Source organism: Nomascus leucogenys, chromosome 7b, assembly GCF_006542625.1.
Source record: "Nomascus leucogenys isolate Asia chromosome 7b, Asia_NLE_v1, whole genome shotgun sequence".
Lineage (NCBI taxonomy): Eukaryota > Metazoa > Chordata > Mammalia > Primates > Hylobatidae > Nomascus > Nomascus leucogenys.
In genome coordinates this window covers 5,793,290-5,802,982 of record NC_044387.1, presented here as the reverse complement: position 1 = coordinate 5,802,982, position 9,693 = coordinate 5,793,290, and the positions used below count along the sequence as shown (strand labels likewise).

The window sequence follows — 9,693 nt, the reverse complement described above, 5'->3', positions numbered from 1 at the left end:
GAGCATGGTGGTGGACGCCTGTAGTCCCAGCTACTCGGAGAGGCTGAGGCAGGAGAATGGCGTGAACCCGGGAGGCGGAGCTTGCAGTGAGCCGAGATTGCACCACTGCACTCCAGCCTGGGCAACAGAGCGGGACTCCGTCTCAAAAAAAAAACAAAACAAAACAAAACAAAACTGAGGTGGGCCCAGAGCCCTGCCTGCTCCCTCCCCCAATGCCAGGGGCCCCTTCAGGATCCCCAAAGCTCCAGAGGCATGATTAGGAGATATCTGGACCCGACGACCTCGGTCTGACCTTGATGTTGAGGTTTTGGCGGTTAACCCCCTTGGGAGCAGAAAGGGTGGCTGCTCTGAGCCCGCCTCCCCATTTCCTTACAGGCTTCATAGAGTCGTTGAGTTTGACCCCAGCCAGGCTAATGGGTGCAAAATGCCTGGACGAATGGTCAACCTGGAAGATGGAAAGCTGCTGCCAGGAGCAGGGATGGCTTCATGTAGAGAAAGGGCTTCACAGTCGGCAGCTGCAGGTTCTAATGCGGGCTCTGCGAACCTGTTACCACGCTTTTGAAATGGGTCCATGGAGGGGCAGGGCTCAGTGGTGGAACCGGTTTTCTTTTTTTTTTTTTTTTTTTTTTTTGAGACGGAGTCTCGCTGTCGCCCAGGCTGGAGTGCAGTGGCGCGATCTCGGCTCACTGCAGGCTCCGCCCCCCGGGGTTCACGCCATTCTCCTGCCTCAGCCTCCCGCGCAGCTGGGACTGCAGGCGCCCACCACTTCGCCCGGCTAATTTTTTGTATTTTTAGTAGAGATGGGGTTTCACCATGTTAGCCAGGATGGTCTCGATTTCCTGACCTGGTGATCCGCCCGCCTCGGCCTCCCAAAGTGCTGGGATTACAGGCGTTTGAGCCACCGCGCCTGGCCGGAACCGGTTTTCAAAACTTAAGAAGCTGGACTGTCAGGCCGGGCATGGGGGCCCATGCCTGTAATCCCAGCACTTTGGGAGGCCGAGGCGGGCGGATCACGAGGTCAGGAGTTCAAGACTGGCCTGGCCAGCATGGTGAAACCCCACCTCTACTAAAAATACAAAAAATTAGCCAGGCATGATGGCACCTGCCTATAATCCCAGCTGCTCAGGAGGCTGAGGCAGGAGAATTATTTGAACCTGGCAGGCGGAAGTTGCAGTGAGCCGAGATCTCGCCATTGCACTCCGGTCTGGGCTACAGGGCAAGACTCGGTCTCAAAAAAAAAAAAAAAAAAAAGAAGCTAGACTATCTAGGTCCGATCCTCTCAGCTGACAGTGCAGAGAAGGGCAGGGCTTTCTCAAGGCCAAGTGAGTTAGAAGCAGTTAGTCAGGGTTAGCTCCAGCCTGAGAGTGACGAGCTAATCACCAGTTTCTACCAATCAAAGTGAGGTCAGACCAGCAGATGGGGGAGGGGCAGGGGAGGCGGCGGCAGAGCAGGGCCCAGCAGTGCAGGTGGGGCAGGGAACTGGGGAGCAAGCTGATTTGAAGCAAGCAGCATCCTTCAGCCACCTCCCCCAGGTCTCCTGTCTGACCACAGCTGGAACTCCCAGCCCTGGAGTCTACATCATTTCCTCTGATAGATTCCCATCACAGTCAGTTTTTTGGTTTTTTTTGAGACAGAGTCTCACTCTGTCGCCCAGGCTGGAGTGCAGTTGCGCGATCTCAGCTCACTGCAACCCCTGCCTCCCAGGTTCAGGCGATTTTCCCACCTCAGCCTCCCGAGTAGCTGAGATTACAGGCACCCACCACCACGCCTGGCTAATTTGGATATTTTTAGTAGAGACGGAGTTTCACCATGTTGACTAGGCTGGTCTCAAATTCCTGACCTCAAGTGATCTGCCTGCCTTGGCCTCCCAAAATGCTGGGATTACAGGTATGAGGGTATGAGCCACTGCACCTGGCCAATTTTTTTTTTTTTTTTTTTTTTTAGAGACAGGGTCTTGACTCTGTCTCCCAGGCTGGAGTGTAGTGGTGTTATCACAGCTCACTCCAGCCTCAAACTCCTGGGCTTCAAGCAGTCCTCCCACCTCAGCCTCCTGAGTAGCTGGGACTACAGGCATGCATCGCCACTCCCAGCTTTTTTATTATTATATTGTTTGTAGAGATGGGGTTTCACCATGTTGCCCAGGCTGGTCTTAAATTCCTGGCCTCAAGCCATCCTCCTGCCTTGGCTTCCCAAAGTGCTGGAATTACGGGCAGGAACCACGGCCCCCGGCCCCTCATCATAGTCTTAAGTGCCGCTGTTGCCTTTAAAAACCTGTTGAAAGTCGGGCGCGGTGGCTCATGCCTGTAATCCCAGCACTTTGGGAGGCCGAGGCGGGCGGATCATGAGGTCAGAAGATCGAGACCATCCTGGTTAACACGGTGAAACCCCGTCTCTACTAAAAATACGAAAAATTAGCCGGGCGCAGTGGTGGGCGCCTGTAGTCCCAGCTACTCGGGAGGCTGAGGCAGGAGAATGGCGTGAACCCGGGAGGCGGAGCTTGCAGTGAGCCGAGATTGCGCCACTGCACTCCGGGCTGGGCGAAAGAGCGAGACCCCATCTCAAAAATAAATAAATAAATAAAAATAAAAAATAAATAAAAAATAAAAACCTGTTGAAAAGGGGCTACCTCTTCAACAGCGAGGGCAGGGAACCCTGCGTATAGCTCCCTGAACTGGCACATGTGAAGCAGTATGGATTTGTGATGCTGGGCTGGTGCCAGGGCTCGCCTGGTCATTCCACCTTTGCCCACCGAGTGCCCACCAGGTGCCAGCCCCTGCCCCAAGGCTCTGTGGCCAGAGTCTGATTTCATCCCTGTGACAAATGTTCAGGGTAGATAACGTTAGTCTATTTTACAAGTTATCTTTTTTCTTTTTTCCACATGGAGTCTGGCTCTGTCCCCCAGGCTACAGTGCAGTGGCGCGATCTCAGCTCACTGCAACCTCCGCCTCCCGAGCTCAAGCGATTCTCCCACCTCAGCCTCCTGAGTAGCTGGGATTACAGACACGCACCATCACACCGGGCTAATTTTTGTATTTTTAGTAGAGACGGGGTTTCACCACATTGGCCAGGCTGGTCTCGAACTCCTGACCTCAAATGATCCACCCGCCTTGACCTCCCAAAGTGCTGGGATTACAGGCGTGAGCCACCGCGCCCGGCTTAGTCTATTTTACAAGTAAGGAGCCCGAGGCTCAGAAAGACAGGTCTGCGGCTAGAAGGTGGCCATGTAGGTAAGTGGGGAAGGAAGGAATGAAGGAAGAGGGAGGGAAGGAGGAGACAGGCAGGGCTCCAGTCCCAGGGATGGGAAACAAGGGCAGCGTCCTCACCAGGCTCAGTCCCAGTTGCCACAGGCTCAAGAAAGGGGAGGACCTCAGAGGGCAGGACGGGGGCTGCGGCAAGTCACACACACAGAGCAGAAGTGCTGTGTCTGCTTTTCCAGGAGGACAGCTGTAGCCTCAGATCCCCCAGTTACTCAGAGGGGCCAATCCTACCCCTGGCTCACACAGGTGGGGACCTGGGCCCCAGACCTCAGGCTGCACCCCCCCACTTAACATCCTCCTGACTGGCTTTCTGCTGATGCCTAGGAGGTTGTTCCCATCTGAGCCCAGGCCTCTCACTAATGCTGCTGACCCAAGGTTCATGGGGGTCCCCAGCCTCCAGCCTCGGGGGACGGCCTCCAGGGCCAAGGCTGGCTGACTCAGTGGGCATATGAGGCCAGGCCTTCCTAGTCTCTGCTCCCTCGTGCAATCCTCCCAGCTTTTCAGGAAGTAAACATCATTCCTCCCGCCCCAGAATTGGGGGGAAATCCTGAGCCCAGAGACGTGGCATGACTTGCTTTAGACTGCACGGAGAGAAACAGGCAGACAAGAAGTGGACACCCATTCGTACCCTGATTCCTCCCCCAGGAATCTTTCTGCTACTCTGCTTGACGTTTCTTGGTAAACAACTGGGCATGTGAGGGAGGAGCAGCGTGCGTGCCAGAGACAGATGGATGCAGTGAGTGTGCTAAGCCCCTGGCAGCCCCGGCACTGAACACCCAGATAAAGCTGCCAGGCCGCCTTCTTCCTTCTCCGGGAGAACAGGTGTCAGTGGCCCAGGGACAGGAGCTGGACCAGAAGGGCTTTGGAGAGCCTCTGAAGGGAGGCCAGGAAAGGATGGAGGCAGAGAAGGAAGGACCCTGTGGGGAGTGGTGCCCACAGAACGCCGCCTCCATCGAGGGCTGAGTAAGGAGAAGCATGTTGTTTGAATTAGAACACTAATATGGGACAGATGTGGTGGCTCATGCCTGTGGTTCCAACACTTTGGGAGGCCAAGGCGGGCAGATTGCTTGAGCTCAGGAGTTCAAGACCAGCCTAGACAACATAGAGAGACCTCATCTCTACAAAGAAAAAAATTAGCGAGGCATGGTAGCACACGCCTGTAGTCCCAGCTACTAGGGAGGCTGAGGTGAGGGAAGGATCACTTGGGCCTGGGAGGTAGAGACAGCAGTGGGCCGTGATCATGCCACTGTACTTCAACCTGAGTGTCATAGTGAGACAATGTCTCAAAAAAAAAATTCAACAAATATTAGTCTTAGATAAAAGACAGGGCCAGATGCAGTGGCTCACGCCTATAATCCCAGCACTTTGGGAGGTCGAGAGGGGTGGATCACCTGAGGTCAGGAGTTCAAGACCAGCCTGGCTAACATGGTGAAACCCCATCTTTACTAAAAATACAAAAATTAGCCAGGCATCGTGGCACATGTCTGTAATCCCAGCTACTCCGGAGGCTGAGGCAGGAGAATCACTTGAACCTGGGAGGTGGAGGTTGCAGTGAGCCGAGATCGCACCATTGCACTCCAGCCTGGGCGACAGAACAAGACTCCATCTCAAAAAAAAAAAAAAAAAGAAAAGAAAAAAAGAAAAAAGAAAAAAGAAAGAAGACAGAAAAACAAATGAAAAAATGTGAAAATAATGACTAAAAATGTTTCAAATGTAATTATCCACAATGCAAGTTTGCATCTAGCAAAAACATCAGCCCATGGATGTAAGAAGTTTAGAAAAATGCAAATAATAAATACAAAGCAACCAACATAGACATATTTTAGCTAAGCTGCTGAAAACCAAAGCTAAGGAGAAAGTCTTAAAGGCAGCTAGACAGAAATGGCATATAACATACAGGAGAATAGCAACAAAAATGACAGCTTACTACTCATCAGAAACAAGAGAATCCAGAAGACAATGGAACAATATCTTTAAAGCACTGCAGGGGGCGGGGACAGCAGGGGACTGTCAGACTGGAATTTTAGATCCAGCAAAAATGTCCTTTAAAAATACTGGTAGCCTGGGCTCAGTGGCTCACACCTGTAATCTCAGCACTCTAGGAGACTGGGGCGGGAGGATCGCTTGATGGCAGGAATTCCAGGTTACAGTGAGCTATGATTGCACTGTTGCATTCCAGCCTGGGTGAAAAAGCAAGACCCTGTCTCAAAAATGAATACGTTAATTAATTAAAAATAAAGATAAACTAAAGTCATTTCTGGTTAAATACAAGCTAATTTCTTCACTACCAGATGTAAACTAAAAGAACTTCTAGAGGGGCCAGGCACGGTGGCTCATGCCTATAATCCCAGCACTTTGGGATGCCGAGGTGGGCAGATCACTTGAGGTCAGGAGTTCGAAACCAGCCTGGCCAACATGGTGGGACCCTGTCTCTACTACAAATACAAAAATTACCCAAGCACAATGGCACATGCCTGTAATCCCAGCTACTCAGGAAGCTGCGGCAGGAAAATCGCGTGAACCCAGGAGGTGGAGGTTACAGTGAGCAGAAATCACACCACTGCACTCCAGCCTAGGCGACAGAGTAAAAGCCTCTCTCAAAAAAAATTAAAAAAAAAAAGGGACTTCTAGAGGAACTTCAAGAACTTCTAGAGGGCTGAAGGAAAATTATGCAAGATGAAAACTCAGATATAGAAAAAGGGATGAAGAGCAATGCAAATAAGTATATGGATAGACATAGAATACTATTTTCTTCTTTTCAATTTCTTTAAAAGACAATTGACTATATAAAGCAAAATAATAACAATGTATTGTGGGAGTTATAATATATTTTCAGGTAAAATATATATCAAAACAATAACACAAAGGATGAAGGAATTAGAGGATGGTGTTGTAAGGTTCTCACATTTTCTATTAATTCAAGGTAATCTGTGATGAGTTAAAAATACACATTGCCAGCCAGGCGCGGTGGCTCACACCTGTAATCCCAGCACTTTGGGAGGCTGAGACGGGCAGATCACGAGGTCAGGAGTTCGAGACCTGCCAGGCCAACATAGTGAAACCCTGTCTCTACTAAAAAATACAAATAATTATCTGGGATTACGTGGTGGCAGGCACCTGTAATCCCAGCTACTCGGGAGGCTGAGGCAGAAGAATCTCTTGAACCCAGGAGGCAGAGGTTGCAGTGAGGCAAGATCACGCCATTGCACTCCAGCCTGCGCAACAGTGCGAGACTCTGTCTCAAAAAAAAATAAATAAATAAATACACATTGCCTTTTCCCTCCGCGATTTCTCTCTACTCCCGTGAGTTACTTGACTCCGGGGGCTCCATTTGTCTGCCTGCAAGCTACACATTTCCCAGGACCACACCGCTGGCCTCTGCCACGAGCAGACTCCTTCTGATGGCCTACTGCACAGGTGGGAACATCTTTCCCCCATCTTCAGAAAGTTCGAAGAGTGGAGAAGAGGGGAATGTGAACATGAAGAGGAGACTCCACCTGGAGCTGAAGCACCAGAGCCCAACCTGCTGTTCTGAAACTTGTCCTGGACAATTACCAATCAAGTGATGGAAAAATTGAGGGCTTTACAGTTGAATTTGTGAACTTAGAGTTCCTCCATTTAATAACTGTCGGCTTGATTTCATTTTCAAATCTCCCCTGGCTGCCATGACAATAGAGTCTTCGGAGATCTGGACATGTTAGAAACTCACACATCTAAACTTGGATGGAAATACACTGAAAGATATCAGAACTTTAGAACCTTTGAAAAAGTTGGAATGTCTAAAGAGCCTGGACCTCTTAAACGGTGAGGTTACTAGCCTGAATGAAGACTGGGAGAGTGTCTTCAAGCTCCTGCCCCAGCTGACCTACCTTGATCACTATGACCAAGAGGACCAGGAAGCTCCCAACTCAGATGCTGAGGGGGATGATGTAGATGACGAAGATGAGGATGAAGAAGGAGAAAATGAGGAAAAAGAGGAAGATAAGGATAGTGAACAGGAAGAGTTTGATGGAGACGAGGATGAAGATGAAAGTGAAGATGGAGACTGTGAAGAAGGTAAGATGAAGTCAGTGAGGAGGAAGAAGAATTTGGATATGATGAAGGGGTTGATGAAGATGAATATAAAATATATAACAGATGGTGGGCCTAAACCCAACTATATCAGTAACTACATTAAATGTAAATGGAATAAATGCTCCATTTAAAAGGTGGTAATTGACTGGGCACAGTGGCTCACGCCTATGATCGCAGCACTTTGGGAGGCCGAGGCGGGTGGATCACCTGAGGCCAGAAGTTCGAGACCAGCCTGGCCAACATAGTGAAATCCCCTCTCTGCTAAAAATACAAAAAAAATGGCTAGGCACGGTGGCTCACACCTGTAATCCCAGCACTTTGGGAGGCCAAGGCAGGTGGACCACGAAGTCGGGAGTTTGAGACCAGCCTGGCCAACATGGTGAAACCCCGTCTCTACTAAAAATACAAAAATTAGCTAGGTGTGGTGGTACATGCCTGTAATCCCAGCTACTCAGGAGGCTGAGGTAGGAGAATCGCTTGAAACCGGAAGGAGGAGGTTGCAGTGAGCCAAGATTGTGCCACTGCACTCCAGCCTGGGCAACAAGAGTGAAACTCCATCTCAAAAAAAAAAAAAAAAAAAATTAGCCGGGTGTGACGGCAGACGCCTGTAACGCCAGCGACTCCTACTAAGGCAGGGGAATCGCTTGAACCCAGGAGGCTGAGGTTGCAGTCAGTGGAGATTGCGCCACTGCACTCCAGTCTGGACAATAAGAGCAAGACTCTGTCTCAAAAAAAAAAAAAAAAAAAAAAGAACAAGCTCAATAATTGAAAGAAGGTATAAAAGGCCAGGTCCAGTGGCTCACACCTATAATCCCAGCACTTTGGGAGACCAAGGCCAAGAGTTAGAGACCAGCCTGGCCAACATGGCAAAACCTCATCTCTGCTGAAAATACAAAAATTAGCCGAGCCTGGTGGTGGATGCCTATAATCCCAGCTACTCGGGAGGCTGAGATGCGAGAATCACTTGAACTTGGGAGGAAGAGTTTGCAGTGAGCTGCCATCCCACCACTGAACTCCAGCCTGGGTGACAGAGCAAGACTCTGTCTCAAAAAAATATATAAAAGAAGCTATAAAAATAAAATAAGCCGGGCGCAGTGGCTCACGCCTGTAATCCCAGCAATTTGAGAGGCCGAGGCAGGCAGATCACGAGGTCAGGAGATCAAGACAATCCTGACTAACACAGTGAAACCCTGTCTCTACTAAAAATACAAAAAATTAGCCAGGCATGGTGGCAGGCGCCTGTAGTCCCAGCTACTTGGGAGGCTGAGGCAGGAGAAGGGCGTGACCCCGGGAGGTGGAGCTTGCAGTGAGCCGAGATTGCGCCACTGCACTCCAGCCTGGGCGACAGACAGAGCGAGACTCCGTCTCAAAAAAAAAAAAAGAATTGATTTCAATAGATGCAAAAACAATGTTTTTAATCTTTCAGCAAATTAAGAATGGAAAGGAACACCACGAACCTGGAAAGAAACCCAAAGAAAACCTACAGCTAAAGTCACAGTGAATGATGAGAGACTACAGGCTTTCCCCAGGGCTCAGGAACAAGGCAGGGAGGCCAGCTCTTGTCACTTCCACTCCACCTCATTTCAGAGGCGCTAACCAGTCTCTACGCACGGAAAACTTGATCATCCATGTAGAAGACGCTAAGGAGTCTACAAAACACCATCCAGGGCTTGACTCCAGTGAGGAAGCATTGAATTGGTGAAGGGGGTGTCCAGGGTAGTCCTGGGAGGCCCAGGAAGGCTGAAACGGGGAAGAGCTTCAGGAGTTCAGGAGCTGCCTCCACCCAGAAGGCCACCAAGGATGCTGAGTTATTTTAAGGCAGGCCGAGCCTGGGTTCCCTACACAGGCGAGGTTTGTTCTGGTTGGGAAACCTGAGAGCAGCAATTGAAGACGGATTGTTGGCGGGACTGCCCAGCCGCCGACCTCATGGCTAATCCCACTCCCTGGTACAGGATGTTTGGGCTGAGTGCAGGGGCTCACTGCCAGGTTCTCGGAGTGCATATTGGAGGGGTGGGGGGCAGGGGCTGGCTGCAAGGGAAAGGCCTCAGCCCAGACTCCTTTTATCCCATGTTATACCCCCTGTGGTGTAGGAGGGGCAGCAGGGCAGCCAGAGCCATTCCCACGGGGAGGGGTGAGTGACTGTCCCCAGGAAGAGGGCCTCAGGAAGTGGAATCTGGCCCACATCACGGCAGGTCGGGTTCTGCTGGGTTCATCCTCTCCAGCGCCGCTGCCTTGGCTCGGGGCCTGGACCTAAGCCACAGACCCTCATAGGCAGGCAACCTGCCCACCAGAACACTTGAGCAAGGAGGGCCAGAAGTTCCAGGCTCAAGGGAGGCTGTGGGATGCTCACTGGTCCAGGAGT

The 9,693-nt window shown here is 50.7% G+C and overlaps 1 pseudogene; it reads left to right on the top strand.

The window, feature by feature from the left end:
- The first annotated feature begins 6,736 nt into the window (after nt 1-6,736).
- On the top strand, nt 6,737-7,377 carry LOC100601379 (annotated as a pseudogene).
- The last annotated feature ends 2,316 nt before the right edge of the window (nt 7,378-9,693 follow it).